We start from the raw sequence: 17,607 nt of genomic DNA on the forward strand, positions 1-17,607 counted from the left end.
AGAGGTGGGGGGCAACTGTGGCTCACTGAGGAGACAGGGGCACTGGCAGCAGGGGTTCTGTGAAGTGCTCATTGGAGTGAGCCCTTCCAGAGTCCACTGTTAGCTCCACCAAAGAGCATGTAACCTCCAGTGCTGGGTCACCTCAGGCCAAAGGACCACCACAGTGGGAACACAGCCCCACCCATTAGCAGACAAGCAGATTAAAGTGTCACTGAGCTCCGCCCACCAAATCGGATTAAAGTTTTATTGAGCTCCACCCACCCAGCCTAACCCACCATCATTCCCTCCCATCAGGAAGCACCCATGAGCCTCCTAGACAGCTGCCTCCACAAGAGGGCAGACAGCAGAATCAAGCAGTATCAGCACTATTTCATCTTGTGGAACTGAAAATCACAGCCACAGAAAGACAGAGAAAAAGAAAAGGCAAAAGACTTTGTACCAGATGAAGGGACAGGGTAAAACCTCAGAAAGACAACTAAATGAGGAGGAGACAGGCACTCTTCTGGAAAAAGAATTCAGAATAATGATGGTGAAGATGATCCAGGACTTTGAAAAAAGATTGGATGCAATGATCAAAAAGTTGCAAGAAAAGTTTCCCAAAGACCTAGAAGAATTAAAGAACAAATAAACAGAGATATGCAACACAATAACTGAAATGAAAAGTACACTAGAAGGAACCAATAACAGATTAAGTGAGGCAGAAAGGCGAATAAGTGACCTGGAAGACAGAATGGTGATAATCAGTGATGCAGAAAAGAATAAAGAAAAAAGAATGAAAAGAACTGAAGACAGCCTAAGAGACCTCTGGGACAACATTAAATGCATGAACATTCACATTATAGGGGTTCCAGAAGGAGAAGAGAGAGAGAAAGGACCTGAGAAAATACTGGAAGAGATTATAGTTGAAAACTTCCTTGACATGGGAAAGGAAATAGCTACCCAAGTCCAGGAAGCACAGAGAGTCCCAGGCAGGATTAACCCAAGGAGAAACACGCCAAGACTTATAGTAGTCAAACTGACAAAAATTAAAGACAGAGAAATGTTATTAAAAGCAACAAGGGAAAAATGACAAATAACATACGAGGGAACTCCCATCAGGGTAACAGCTGATTTCTTAGCAGAAACTCTGCAAGCCAGAAGAGAGTGGCACAATATATTTAAGTGATGAAAGGGAAGAACCTACAACCAAGAATACTTTACCCAGCAAGGATCTCATTCAGATTCGAGAGAGAAATCCAAAGCTTTACAGACAAGCAACAGCTAAGAGAATTCAGCACCACCAAACCAGCCCTACAACAAATGCTAAAGGAACTTCTCTAAGTAGGAAACATAAGAGAAAAAAAGGACCTACAAAAACAAAAACAAAACAATTAAGAAAATGGTAATAGGAACATACATATCAATAATTACCTTGAATGTAAATGGACTAAATGCACTAACCAAACGACACAGACTGGCTGAATGGATACAAAAACAAGACCCATATATATGCTGTCTTGAAGAGACCCAAATCAGACCTAGGGACATATACAGACTGAAAGTGGGGTGATGGAAAAAGATATTCCATGCAAATGAAAATCAAAAGAAAGCTGGAGTAGCAATAGTCATATCAGATAAAATAGACTTTAAAATAAAAAATGTTAAAAGAGACAAGAAGGGACACTACATAATGGTCGAGGGATCAATCCAAGAAGAAGCGATAACAATTATAAATATATACGCACACAATATAGGGGCAACTCAATACATAAGGCAAATGCTAAAATCTATGAAAGAGGAAATCAACAGTAACACAATCATAGTGGGGGAATTTAATACCCCACTTACACCAATGGACAGATCATCCAGACAGAAAATTAATAAGGAAACACAAGCTTTAAATGACAAAATAAATCAGCCTGATTTAATAGATATCTATAGGACATTACATCCAAAAACAGCAGATTACACATTCTTCTCAAGTGCACATGGGACATTCTGCAGGATAGATCACATTTTGGGTCATAAATCAAGGCTTGATAAATTCAAGAAAATTGAAATCATATCAAGCATCTTTTCCGACCACAATGCTATGAGATTAGAAATCAATTACAGGAAAAAACTGTAAAAAACACAAACACATGGAGGCTAAACAATACACTACTAAATAACCAACCGATCACTGAAGAAATCAAAGAGGAAATCCAAAAATACCTAGAGACAAATGACAATGAAAACACAACAATCCAAAACCTATGGGATGCAGCAAAGGCAGTTCTAAGAGGGAATTTTATAGCGATACAATCCTACCTCAAGAAACAAGAAAAATCCCAAATAAACAATCTAACCTTACACCTAAAGAAACTAGAGAAAGAAGAGCAAACAAAACCGAAAGTTAGTAGACAGAGAGAAATCATAAAGATCAGAGCAGAAATAAATGAAATAGAGACAAAGAAAACAATAGCAAAAATCAATAAAACTAAAAGCTGGTTCTTTGAGAAGATAAATAAAATTGATTAACCTCTAGCAAGACTCATCAAGAAAAAGAGAGAGAGGTCTCACATCAATAAAATTAGAAATGAAACAGGAGAAGTTACAACGGACACCACAGAAATAAAAAGCCCCATAAAAAATTACTACAAGCAACTATATGCCAATGAAGTGGACAACCTGGATGAAATGGACAGATTCTTAAAAAGGAATAACCTTCCAAGACTGAATCAGGAAGACATAGAAAATATGAACAAACCAATCACAAGGAATGAAATTGAAGCTGTGATTAAACATCTCCCAACAAACAAAAGTCCAGGACCAGATGGATTCACAGGTGAATTTTATCAAACATTTAGAGAAGAGCTAACACCCATCCTTCTCAAGCCCTTCCAAAACATTGCAGAGGAATGTACACTCCCAAACTCATTTTATGAAGCCACCATCACCCTGATACCAAAACCAGACAAAGATACTACAAAAAAAGAAAATTACAGACCAATATCACTGATGAATTTAGATGCAAAAATCCTCAACAAAATACTAGCCAACAGAATCCAACAACACATTAAAAGGATTATGCACCATGATCAAGTGGGGTTTATCCCTGGAATGCAAGGATTCTTCGTATATGCAAATCAATCAATGTGATACACCATATTAACAAACTGAAGGATAAAAACCACATGATCATCTCAATAGACGCAGAAAAAGCTTTTGACAAAATTCAACACCCATTTATGATAAAAACTCTCCAGAAGGTGGGCATAGAGGGAACCTACCTCAACATAATAAAGACCATATATGACAAACCCACAGCAAACATCATTCTCAATGGTGAAAAACTGCAAGCATTCCCTCTAAGAACAGGAACAAGACAAGGAGGTCCACTCTCACCACTACTGTTCAACATAGTTTTGGAAGTCCTTGCCACAGCAATCAGAGAAGAAAAAGAAATAAAAGGAATCCAAATTAGAAAAAAAGAAGTAAAACTGTCACTGTTTGCAGATGACATGATACTATACATAGAAAATCCTAAAGATGCCACCAGAAAACTACTCGAGCTAATCAATGAATCTGGTAAAGTTGCAGGATACAAAATCAATACACAGAAATCTCTTGCATTTCTATACATCAACAATGAAAGATCAGAAAGAGAAATTAAGGAAACAATCCCATTCACCATTGCAACAAAAAGAATAAAATACCTAGGAATAAACCTAACCAAGGAGGTAAAAGACCTGTACTCAGAAAAGTGTAAGACACTAATGAAAGAAATCAAAGATGACACAAACAGATGGAGGGACATGCCATGTTCTTGGATTGGAAGAATCAACATTGTGAAAATGACTATATTACCAAAAGCAATTTACAGATTCCATGCAATCCCGATCAAATTACCAATGGCATTTTTCACAGAACTAGAACAAGAAATTTTATGATTTGTGTGGAAACACAAAAGACCCTGAATAGCCAAAGCAATCTTGAGAAGGAAAGACAGAGTTGGTGGAATCAGGCTTCCCCACTTCAGGCTATACTACAAGGCTACAGTGATCAAGACAGTATGGCACTGGCACAAAAACAGAAATACAGATCAATGGAACAGGATAGAAAGCCCAGAGATAAACTATGCTCAACTAATCTATAACAAAGGAGGCAAGGATATACAGTGGAGAAAAGGCAGCCTCTTCAATAAGTGGTGCTGGGAAAACTGGACAGCTACATGTAAAAGAATGAAATTAGAACACTTCCTAACACCATACACAAAAATAAACTCAAAATGGTTAAAAGACCTAAATGTAAGGCCAGACACTATAAAAGTCCTAGAGGAAAATATAGGAAGAACACTCTTCGACGTAAATAACAACAAAATCTTTTTTGATCCACCCTCTGGAAAAAAAAAATAAAAAATAAAAAAATAAATAAGTGGGACCTAATGAAACTTCAAAGGTTCTGCACAGCAAAGGAAACTATAAGCAAGACAAAAAGACAACCCTCAGAATGGGAGAAAATATTTGCAAACGAATCAACAGACAAAGGATTAATCTCCAAAATATATAAACAGTTTATCCAGCTCAATATCAAAAAAAAAAACAACCCAATCAAAAAAAGGGCAGAAGACCTAAATAGGCATTTCTCCAAAGAAGACATATGGATGGCCAAGAGGCACATGAAAAGCTGCTCAACATCACTAATTATTAGAGAACTGCAAATCAAAACTACAATGAGGTACCACCTCACACTGGTGAGAATGGGCATCATCAGAAAATCTACAAAGAGTAAATGCTGGAGAGGGTGTGGAGAAAAGGGAACGCTCTTGCATTGCTGGTGGGAAAGTAAATTGATACAGCCACTGTGGAGAACAGTATGGAGGTTCCTTGCAAAACTAAAAATAGAACTACCGTATGACCCAGCAATCCCACAATTGGGCATATACCCAGAGAACACCATAATTCAAAAAGACACATGCACTCCACTGTTCATGACAACGCTATTTACAATAGCCAGGACATGGAAGCAACCTAAATGTCCATCAACAGATGAATGGATAAAGAAGATGTGGTACATACATACAATGGAATATTACTCAGCTGTACAAAGCAATGAAACTGGGATATTTTTAGAGACATGGATGGACCTAGAGACTGTCATACAGAATGAAGTGAGTCAGAAAGAGAAAATCAAATATTGTATATTAACACATATATGTGGACTATAGAAAAATGGTACAAATCAACCAGTTTTCAAGGCAGAAATAGAGACACAAATGTAGAGAACAAACATATGGACATCAAGTGGGGAAAGCAGGGAGGGTTGGCGGGGGGAATGAATTGGGAGATTGGGATACCAAATTGTACACTCTAAGTATATGCAGTTTATTGTAAAAAATCAAAATTAAAAAATAAATAAATAAATAAAAAGAAAATTCATTTTGAGGGATCTCCTAGGTGGCACATTGGTTAAGAATCCGCCTGCCAGGGCAGGGGACATGGGTTTGATCCCTGCTCCAGGAAGACCCCACATGCTGCAGAGCAATTAAGCCCATGTACCACAACTACTGAGCCTGTGTGCTGCAACTACTGAAGCTGTGTGCCTAGAGCCCACGCTCCGCAACAAGAGAAGTCATAACAATGAGAAGCCCGTGCACCCCAACGAAGAGTAGGCCCTGCAACTAGAGAAAGCCCATGTACAGCAATGAAGACCCAACACAGCCAATAAATAAATAAATAAACAAACACATTTATTAAAAAAAAAGAAAAAAAAAAAAAAGGAATGGAAAGGAATGCCCTCCTGAAAATATGACATTTTATCAAAGGGTTAAAGCTGGCAGGGACACAAGATATTTGGATATCTATGTACTCAAAAAAATAAAATAAAATAAAATAAAATAAGGCTTCGTGACTTGAAAGATACCCAAAAAACTTTGCATACAGTATTGTGGCTTCTACCCTCCTTTCTTCTCATGCGTCCCCTCCCAGCTAATGCCACTTTGCTTTTCTTCTCTTAGTTCTTCTCCAGATTGCCAGCATGGCCCCAATACATTTCAAAGTAACAAGACAGAAACACTGATGACAATTTTTCAAAAAATATTACATCAAAGTGTGGCACATGATGTGATTTAGTGATAGACTCTTCTGTTATGAACTGAATGTGGATTAACAGTTGAAGTTGTTTCCATCATATGAATCAGGCAAGATGGAAAAATGAGTGTGTGTGAACTGCTATGGGTCTATGTCATTCTGTATTAGTAGAAGTGAACAGCCAATAAAGCTCTAAATACAGGACTGGTTAACTTGTGGTCTTTCATAAGTCCATTCATCATTTAAGTAAGAAGTTAAATTAATGTCTACAGTGTACTTGGTTCCGTGCCAAGCACTAGAGATACCCTGGAAAACAAAGCAGACATGGTTGCTGCATAAATGGAGATAAAGTATATGGTGAGGATGTAGGTATTAAATAAATATTTGTATCAATTTCATACCTATGCCTTGGTTCCCAAACCAGATAAGAATCACATGGAAGGAGCTGGGTATCTCTGTATCTCAGAAATAGATATAGTGCAATAATCAGAGTGGGCAGTAACTCAATTTAAATTGTCAATATGTAAGGGTAGAGCTAGCACTAATAACAAAACATCTAGTCTACCTGCTGCCCACCACTACATTACAGAGCTAACAAAGCTAAGAAATGTAAAGGGACTTGTGTAAGATCAAAGACATACATCGTGAGTTGCAGTGTTTGGACTTGAAATGAGAACATCTGGGTGCTATTTCTACCAGATCATCCCATTTCATCTGTTTTCCTTTTATTTCTAATCATTAAATGGCTTAGCTGAGAGATGTATGTGAATGTACTTAAATTATATATATATATATACACTCACATATAATAAATTTAATAAACACATACCTATTGTAATCCTTACATATATATATATTTAATATGTGTAAAAATTATTCTTTTAAAGTTTTTCTCTGAAAATTTACCATCTCCCGATGCATGTTTTCACAGTGCCCTCAGTTTAATATTCATTCTACAAATTTCATCTTAAATCTCAACATTTTTACAATGCTATCTCTGAAATCCTGGCTGACGATCTGTCTCTAAAAATTTAAGCCTCTTCTAATTGTTTCAAAAAGCACCAAAGCTAGCATCTTGAACATAATAAATATTCAGTAATTAATACTGAGTTAAATATGTATATAGTTTATTACCCAATTAAACCATAATTTCCTCAAGGGTGGGAAGGATATTTTACACTAGTTTCATTTCTTCACAGTTTCTGTACATTTGTGAGTACACAGACACTTAGAGTACATAGAATTTATGACCCAAAATGATCTTAAGAATAATCTAATTCAGTGTCCTCATATTATAGAGGACAACCATTTTTAACAAAATTAAATACATTTTTTTCTAGGTATTGAACCTAGTTGGTTGTATTGAGATTAGAATCCTGGTCTCATAACATTCTGATACACTATATTGAATTCCTCAATTGATATCCAGTAAATTTTGTTGAACTACACTGAACTTTGGGGTGTGTGCATGAAAGTATATGTAAGGTATATTCCTACTGAGACTAGTTTAAAATATTATTGATAGTATGTATTGGCTTGCAAAGTCAGATATAAAAAGTAAAATGGAGCTATGTCTATACCTCATACAAGCCACTCAGGCACTTTAAATAGAATAAATATTTGAAAAAATCACGGTGACAATGAAATTAATTGTTCTCACCATGTCAAGAGTGGCATTTTTGTTCTGCGTCGTGAGTATCTGACAATCATCAGCTTGAGTCACCACTCACGACATTTGCTTCTTCTCTTAAAATACTATTGTAAAAGGAACGAAGTTTAGCCCTCACCCTTTTTTTGATTAATACATCACTCTGCTTAAAAATCCTCTCTGAGACTCCCCAAGCTTGCCTTCAGTTTCCCACTAGAACCCATGTGACAGGAATTTATCAAGAAACATTAAGGAAGATATACCATAGGGTAAAAGAAACACAGGGTTTAATAAAGGCCCATGCCTTTCTTTCACACATGAGAAATGGGGGCACAGAATAAGGAAGCAACTTCTCTAAGCTTACATAATTGGAAGTAGAATTGGGAAAAGAATTCAGGCTCCTGACTTCAAGTATTTAAAATACATTTCCTCATAGAGATGAAATCAGCAGAAAATAAAGGATGATTAGATTATGGTAGAGACCTTATCCTATATATTTTAATATCATACTTTGAATATATATATATATTAGACATATTAAAGTGCTTTGGACAATCAATTAAATTTTAAATTTTCCCACATTTACCATTTAATGTACACTTCATTCCTTTGTGTCCATCCAGATTTCCACCTGGTACAATTTTCGTTCTGCCTAAAGTACCTCCGTTAACATTTCTTGTGGTGCTTGTTGGATGGTGGTGAATACTCCCAGGTTTTGTTTTTCTGAAAATGATGTTACTTTACCTTCATTTTGGAAAGGTGTTTTTGCTGGCTATAGAATTCTAGCTTAACAGGGTTTGTTTGTTTTGTTGGTTGTTTCCTTTTACCAGTACTTTATGTACGCTGCTCTGCTTTCTTCTGACAACATTTTCCCCAAGTCCCTGTATGTTATCTTTTGTTCTTCTGTAGATAATGTTTTCTCACCCCTACCCTTGGATGCTGATAAGATTTGTCTCCAGTTTAAGGGAATATGATTATGATGTGTCCTTGTGTTTTCTTCATATTTCTTTGAGTTTATTGAGATTCTTTAACCAGCAGGTTTATAATTCTCATGAAATTTGGCAATTTTTTAGTCTTCTCTAAAATATCTTTTTCTGTCCATGATCCCCAATTCTCAGCATCATTACATATATATTAGGTTCTTTAAGTAGCCTCATAGCTAATTGCTTTGTTACTTCTTTTTTTTAGTCTTTTTAAACCTGGGTTTCATTCTGGATAGTTTTTATTTCTATGTCTTCAAGTTATACTTGTATCTGCAGTGTCTATAATCTGTTTCTAATCCTATCCAGTATATTTTTCATCTTAGGTAATCCATTTTCTATCTTTAGATATTCAATTTGGGTCATTTTTTATATCTTCTATATCTCTAAATTTGTCCATGCTTTTCATCTACCTTCTTGAATGTATGGAGTTTATTTATAATAATAGTTTAACATCTCTGTCTATTAACTCTTTCATCAATGTTAGCTTAGGGTCTGTTTCTATTAACTGATATTTTTTTCATTATAGACCATATGTGCCTGCTTTTTTGGATGCCTGGTAATTTTTTTTATTAAATGCAAGGCACTGTAAACATTTTATTAGTGGTTGCTGGATATTTTCTGTTATTGTTTCTTCCAATATTTTTGATCTTTATTTTGTACACAGTTAAGTTACCTGGTACTATTTAATTTCTTTTGAAACCTTCTTTGAAGTTTTGTTTAGTGATCATAACAGCCATAACAACCATCTTATTTGACCACCCTTCTGAGGCAACAACCTTTGTGGTCCCTATTCAATGACTCATTTGTTAGAAAGCCTTTCCATTCAGTCTGGTGAAAACATGAAATTCTCCTCTTTCTTGTGTGAGCAACGGGGATTTGTCCAGTTGTTCCTTTCTGCTGACTCTTCACAAGACTTAATAGTTTTCTCTTAGTTGTGCAGTGATCATCTAAGGACTTGCATAAAGACCTTATCAGATTTCTGGATTCCTATGTGTTCTCTCCTCTCTAACATTCGGCCTCTCAAATTCTAGACATTTTTGCATCCCCAAACTTCAAACACTGTCTCCTCGACTCAGAGAGAATAGAAAGCCTGGGTGGATTCCTTCTCCTTGCACTGGACCCTGTTGTCTCTCTCCAAGTGGTCAGTTAGGATCACCATAGGCATCATCTCATCTTTTTTTAACCTTCCTTCAGAGATCACTGTCCTATACTGTCTGTGGACCAATGTCTGAAGATCATTCTGTCTTAGTCAGGACATGCTGCCATAACAAAGTATTATAATCTGGGTGGTTTATGCACAACAGAAACATATTTCTCACAGTTCCAAAGGCTGTGTCGGGTTATGGCGAATTCCCTCTTCTGCTCTGCAGAAAGTCAGCTTCTCACTGTATCCTCATACACTATAAACAGAGAGCTCTTGGATCTTATTCCTCTTATAAGAGCACCAATCCATGATGAGGGCTCAACCCCTGTGATCTCATCCAAACCTACTTACCTCCCAAAGGCTCCATCTCCATATACCATCACACTGGGAATCAGGCTTCAACAGAAGAATTTGGAGTGAGGGCTGGAACACAAACATTCAGTCCACAGCACAATGTTTTATATACTTTCTTCATTTTTATTTGCTAAATTTTCATAATTGTTATGGATGCATAAAGCATTTAGCTTGAATTGTGTTTTTTACATTTTTTTGTTTAAATCTAGAGAGTGGCTAGCTTAATTTTCAGCAAGTATTGCTTTAATTTTTTTAACTCTCATTCAGTGGGATCTCAAAAATGTGTCCTGCTAGGTATGGGTGAAATGTGAATTTCATGTCATTTTCCCCCTGAGTCTCATAGGCCCTATTGTATCAGATTGTAAGAGGTCATTGCAAGGCTACTAGTTAGATATTCTTTTAATCCTGACTTTGATTTTCAATGAGACAAGTCTTAGATGACATAAAGCATTCAGCATTCATGGAAATGAAGTAGGAGAGATAAGGTTTGTCAGGTGGGTTGATTCAGATTGTTTGCTGCCTTCGCTGCTTTGTTAGAGAACTTGGATTCTACCCTGTAGTGAGTGGGACTCCAAGAGATTTTGAAGCAGGATGACGTTCTCATTAAACCCACACATAAGAGAATTAATCTGGCCATAAACTAAATTGAGATGGGAAGATTGGAGGCAAAGATGCTTGGAGAGTATAGCTTATTCTAAGCATGAATTAAGGACTAGAATTAACACTGTGATGTTTTGTATACACATCCCAATTAAATTAAGGGATAAGCTTAATTGACAAGCAGTGAAATTAACACAGAGTCCCCATTGCAAATAATGGCGGCTTTGGGGGAAAAAAAATGTTATCTCTACTGAGGAAGCTGCACTCACAGTACTGAGAAGTTCAAAATGAAATGACAGCTTCTTTCCCAAGCAACCAGGATGTGACATGAACTTTTACCACCTGGATCTGTTCCCTAGAGCAGAGGCTGCTCTGTCTTTGGCACAGAAGATGGGCTGTTTGCCTTACACAATGCACCAGCTTGTGATTAAATGAAGGCTACTTAGTGAATGCTGAGCTTTTGAGACAATCACACATATCTAGATCATTTTTCAATAACGAATTACTTCTGTATCACTTGCCAACATCTTGCCTTAACCCTACCTGACACATTACCTGGAGGAAAAACACCAGCTTTTGTTTTCCTCCTAAACATTTTAGCAGACTGAATTTTGTTGTTGTTGTTGTTAAACAGAAGATTAATTAAACTGGCTCTTTAAGCTGATGAAAATCATTAGCATGAGGCAAGTAATGGGTTTGTTTGTGTGGGAAGAAGCATGTGCAGGAGAATTGGTAGACACCCAAACCAGCCACCAGCTCATATTTGGGAGCTTTTGTTTGAAAACTAAAAGTGACATTGCTCTCTTGATGCTTTCTCAAGGCCAGGTCTCCAAAGTTAATCACCATCTGAAAGAGGAGCACAGAGTATTTTCTCAAAGGGAAAGGGAAACATTTGTATGTGGAAACAGAAGGATGGCCAGTGGTTCTCCACAAGTGCACAGGCATTTTTGGAGAGGATTCAATGAGAAGCTTCCAAGGAGATCAGCCTGTGGGACCACGACAATGATCAATATTAATCAGGAAGCCTAGAATAGGAAAGAAAAGGCTATGTAGAGAGTTGGGAGAGGGGAACTTGATTTACACTCCCCAATGACCACCTGCTTGACCCTGGGCTAATCACCTTACCTCTCCAAGCCTCACTTCCCTTAGCCTGAAAATGGGAAGACTAGACATAATTTGAGCTAAGGTGCATTCTACTTCTAATTTATAGTGATTCTTTGCTTCATGCCTGAGACATTATGTCCTTAACATGTAAAAGGAGGGGAATGCTTTGTGGGCAGGCTTGCTGTGTGTAGATACACTGTGAATGTGTCTCCATGACCCTGCACATGCAAGAGAGAGATGAGTTTTCCATTTTCGGTAAGATATACATTTGCTAAGAAACTCTGATTTTTGCTGGGTAATGGAGTTTTACAGAAGGAAATAAATTATTTGTATCTCTTAAAGGAGCAAGAGCAACAATCACATGTCTTGAGAGCCCCATTAAGTGTGTTCTGTTTCTTGCTCTGTCTCTGTTCATTTGGGTGAGAACTGAAGTGCACAGTAAAAGGCTGAATTAAGTGAAAGGCTAAATGAACCAATTAATTCTTTTTTCTCCAATACAATGAAGGTGCCAAGCAGAATGTAGAGTAGCCCGAAGTTGACCCTTACATATCTCCTAATATGACTTTCTTTTTGACAGGCACAGAATTCTTTTCCTGCCCTCCTCCAGTCTCAGAGCTATATACTTATTCAAAGTAAAGTAGAGGGATGTTGGCAGTAAAATGTATGTTTCTTTTTTTAAATATAGTTGATTTACAATATTATATTAGTTTCTGGTGTACAACATAGCAATTCAATATTTTTATAGATTATACTCTGTTTAAAATTGTAAAATAATGACTCTATTTCCCTGTGCTATACAATATGTCCTTGTTGCTTACCTGTTTTGTACACAGTAGTTTGTCTCTCTTGATAACATACCAATCTTGCCCCTTCCCTCTTCCCTCTCCCCAGTGGTAACCACTAGTTTGTTCTCTATGAGTCTTTCTGTTTTGTTATATTCATTTGCTTGTTTTTAGATTCCACATATAAATGATAATATGTAGTATTTATCTTTCTCTGTCTGACTTATTTCACTAAGCACACTATCCTCTAGGTCCATCCATGCTGTTGTGAATGGCAGAATTTCATTCTTTTTTATGGCTAATATTCTATTGTATACATAAACTGCATCTCCTGTTTCCATTCATCTGTGATGGACACTTAGGTTGCTTCCATATCTTGGCTATTGTAAATGGCTCTGCTATGGTCCTTGAGGTACATGTATCTTTTTGAATTAGGGTTTTCATTTCCTTCCAATTTATACCCACAAGTGGAATTGCTGGATCTTATGGTAGTTCTGTTAAAATATAATTATATTTTTTAGGAAGTAGTAGTCACACTGAATACGTGAATTTCACTCTATCTTTGGCCTGACACTGGTCTTTAATATTATCAACCCTAAAATTCTTCAATTTGAACTTAGATTTCTGGACAATACTTTCAACTCTAAAGAGCACCAATATATTTCTAAATTTCTTCACAATTTTTCATGAATTTAAGAGATAACAGTTGAACAAATGGTTTTCAGTGTATCCATAGACTTTGGATTCAAACAGAGCCAATGTTTACTGGCAGCTGTGTTCCCTTGAACAAGTTACTTAACACCTCTGAGCTTCAGTTTCTTCATCTGCAGAATGGTGCAATAATAATCTTACCTTATGTCTAAGTTTCTGTTATTATTGCATAAGATACTTCATTTCAAGTGGTTAACAAAATGTCAAGTACATAATAAATACCTAGGGAATGGAAGTTGTCATTATTGTCTGCCCCATTCTTGAGAATACATATTAGTATGGTTTTCTCATTGTATAATATGATAAATAATTTACCTCAAAGGCAACAGAAAAATCCCTGGGACCAAGGGACCTGTAGAGCTGATATTGGCATTTCCCTTTGTGTAATGATACCAGGATTCTCTAGTTTTCTTTTGCCCTGTGAGCAATCACAGTCAAATTCTTGTGTAGACACAATGATCTCCATCAGGATGTGATCTCCTGGTGACCCAGGCAAGAGAGGAGTATGGCTGCCTAAGTCCCAGCTCTCTCCTTAGCAGCCAGACACTGAAGCTGTTTTCTACCTCATTAACCTCCCCTGAAATTAAAATAATAATAACAGTAATCTCACAGGATAATTGTGAGAAAAGGAATAGTTAACCTAAGTATCTCTTTAAAAAATACCTAATGTAATGCACACTATATCTCAGGAACTCCTCTAAATGCTTATGCTGCTAATGTACTTCACCATCATGACAACTGGGGTGTGATGGAATTGTCTCATTCCGGCTCTTGAGAGCCAATTGTTAAATATGCAAGAATTTTGTCAGCTGTTTGTTAAGCTATTGGTAGCTTCCCATGGGCACTGGTGCCAGTGTTTACACTATGGGAATTGGCAGATGCCACATCACTGAACAACCCTGTGAGGCAGGTGCTATTATCATCAACCCCAGTTTACAGCTAAGACACTGAAAAAATAAGCAACTTGTTCAACAGACATAGTGAGTGCCAGAGTTGGCATTCAAACCCATGGCATCTGATTTCTCAGTTTGTTCACTTAACCTCTATATTATGATACTATGTCTTTTAAATACTGCATAGTAAGTGCTCAAAAAATGTTAGCTATTATTAGCATTGAGAAAGATATTTCCCTCACTGCTTTTCTATCTTCCTCTTTCTCTCGTCCCCCATTTCTCACATAATCTCAGATCTTGACCTTAGGTGTGCAAAAAGAAATTACATCTATTGTTATCATTATTATTATTATTATTATTATTATTATTTACATAATACATTGAAATTGCAAGGAGCTACAGATTTGGGTCATCAAGTCTCTTTAGCATGCATGGATTTCAGTGGAGGGAAGAAGCAGTATAGTTGAGTGTTGGCTGTTGTGGCTGAGCTGTTGGTAGCTGGGATAGATGTACAATTTGTAGGAATGTACCCATTCCTGCTGCAAATGAAGTCTATAAGAGGAAGAGTGACCATGGTAGAGGGCTTCTATCAACCTTTAGTTACGCTGGTAGAAAGTTGCTGTGTCTAAGCTCCCAGAATTATCAATACACTGGCTCCAGAATAGTGTCATTTCATTCCCCTAATTGGTTTACAATAATTGGTTGTGGTTTTTGATTTAAATGGCCTGAGAGCCAGGCTCAGCTGTGCCACTTGTGAGCTGTGGGGCCTGAGGGAAAATAAGTATGCTGTCTGTTTCTTCAACAGTAAATTGTAAAGAGTGGTAATACCTATTTTTATGGCTTGAGATGATACTTGAAAATGGTAAAGTAAGGTAAGAACTGTAAACTAGGAAGTGATGTACAAGTAGCAAGTCAATACTGTGAGCAGAGACCACGAATGCTATACTCTTGTGGCAGTCTTCATTTTCTTTCTGAAGTCAAGAATCAGACACAACATCACCAAATAAATACTGAGCATCTACATACAAGACTGTGCAGTAGGCTGAGGATTTCAAGAGGTTCCTCACAGAATCCTTGACTTCAAGGTAGTCAGGGACCATAAAGCTGAAAAGTCCAATATAGATAAGTGTAATAAATGCTGGTGCAACCTAGAATATGGAACAAGTACTTCTCCCCTGAAGTGTTAGAGGTTAACAGAGAAGAGGAGACATCAAAGTGCTTTATATAAAAGGTCATGTGAGAATTCTAGGTAGACTAGCTAAGCCCAAGTCCCGAGAGTTAAAAGAACCTAGCTTATTTAGGAAAGTAATCTGGTGTGAGTTGGCTGTACGCTTTGGGCAGAAGCCATAAAAGTATTAGCTTTGAACTTGTGACCTGACATCTCATTTAATATTTATATCTCAACTTTACCTTGCCTTATCAAGGAATTTCTTTTTATTTCCAAAGTATTAAGAGGTGGACACTTTCAAGATCTGGTAATATCTGGTTTTTATATATAATTGAGACCTCAATTCCTCCCTTTGCGTATTTTTAGTTACAAAGTAATGCATGTATAATCCTCATTATTAACATATTTAAGCATGTATAACATAAAGATAACATGAACATTTCTCCATCATCCTCACTTTACGATTTATTTTCCAAAATGTATTGTGGTTAACTCTTTGTGTGCATTCTTCCAGGACTGTTTAGATTTTAGCATATATCTCCAATTCTTATATATCTATATGTGTGTGTGTGTGTGTAGATATAAAATGTCACACACATATATAAAAGTTTTAAACAAAAAAGTATTATAGACAAACTGTGCTGCATCTACCCTTTAAAAAATGAGAAATAGAACTTTGAGATCTTTAGATATCATCTCATATAAATAACCATATTGGTTTTAATGGTTAATAGTTTCCTCATCAAATGGATACCAAAAGTTTTGTTTAACCACCCTCCTATTGACAAATTTAGGTTAACTCCACATTTTTGCAGTCATAAATATTACTGCATTATGTATTCCTCTATATACAAAACTTCATTGTTGTGCAACTGTGTCAAAGTATTGATATACATAAGCCAGGTTTTATTAATGCATTTCTAACACTAGGGAAGCCAGTTTATCTATATATTCTTTACTATGTAGTGTGTACTCATTCCTTCAATGATCATTTTATGAGCACCAGTTAAGTTTCAGGCACTATCCTAGTCAAGGGATGAGGTAGTAAGTAAGAGAAACATTGCTGAACTTAAGGTGCTCACATTCTATTTGGCAAAAGGTAGGTAGCAAAAAAAAAAAAAAAAAGAGAGAGAGGGATACACAGAGAGATGGATAGATAAAAAGGTAGATAGATGGGCAGATGATACATGGGTGGGTAATTAGAGAGATAGGTAGATAGGTTGATAGATAGATAGATAGATAGATAGATAGATAGATAGATAGATGTAAAAGGAAAATTACATAGTATGATAAGCAATATTTAGTGTATAGATAAGGTAAAAAAGTAACTTGGAAAAGTAACCACTTTAAATACAACTGGTCTCTCCCAAGAGCTGCTTTTAACTGAGGCTTTAAGGATCACATGCAAAAGAAAATTACAAAACTGATAGATGAAGCCAGTATTTCATTCATATTTACTGGTTTGAAATAGTGATGCTACATAGTTTTTCATAGGTTTTTGAAAACTTTGTCTTTACTTTTCTATCAAATGGTTCTATATCTTCTTCAACCATTTTAATGTTGAATTACAAGTATTTCCTTCACTGATTTATAAAGTATGCACCTTTACTTTTTAAGGGGCTTAAATTCAATTTTCAAGAATTAAATTTGCTCCAAGTGTATGCATTAATATATTAGGGATAAAGCTGAGTTTTGTTAATTTTGCATAATAATACTCTTGGTTATTTCAAATATATGGCTTAGGTACAGACAAGCTCTGCTACATTTCCTTTAGAGTGATTTAATTGTCTTGCTTTAAAAAATAGTAGTAACATATTATGCATCAAAATCCGAAGCATAACACCGAGCTATAATGTATGAAGAAAATCTCAGAAAAGACTCTCTATTAAGATTCAAATATTCAATGACATTCCAATATTTTCCAAGCACAAAGTACATCAATTTATATTTCTTTTTTACAATTGAACCTAACCTTGCCACTCAGGCAAAGGAAAGATGAGGTATGAAAAGTGATGTATCAACTGTGATGCCTATCTTTGCTTCCACCTTTTGAACTGCATAAGAAGGTAAAGCAACAAAATTAATATAAATGTAAAAGTTTTTTATAGTTCATGTATTTTAAGTGAAGAAAGAAATGAGAAACATCAGGTGTCACTTGGTTTTAGGATTT

Source organism: Hippopotamus amphibius, chromosome 9 (assembly GCF_030028045.1).
Source record: "Hippopotamus amphibius kiboko isolate mHipAmp2 chromosome 9, mHipAmp2.hap2, whole genome shotgun sequence".
Taxonomy (NCBI): domain Eukaryota; kingdom Metazoa; phylum Chordata; class Mammalia; order Artiodactyla; family Hippopotamidae; genus Hippopotamus; species Hippopotamus amphibius.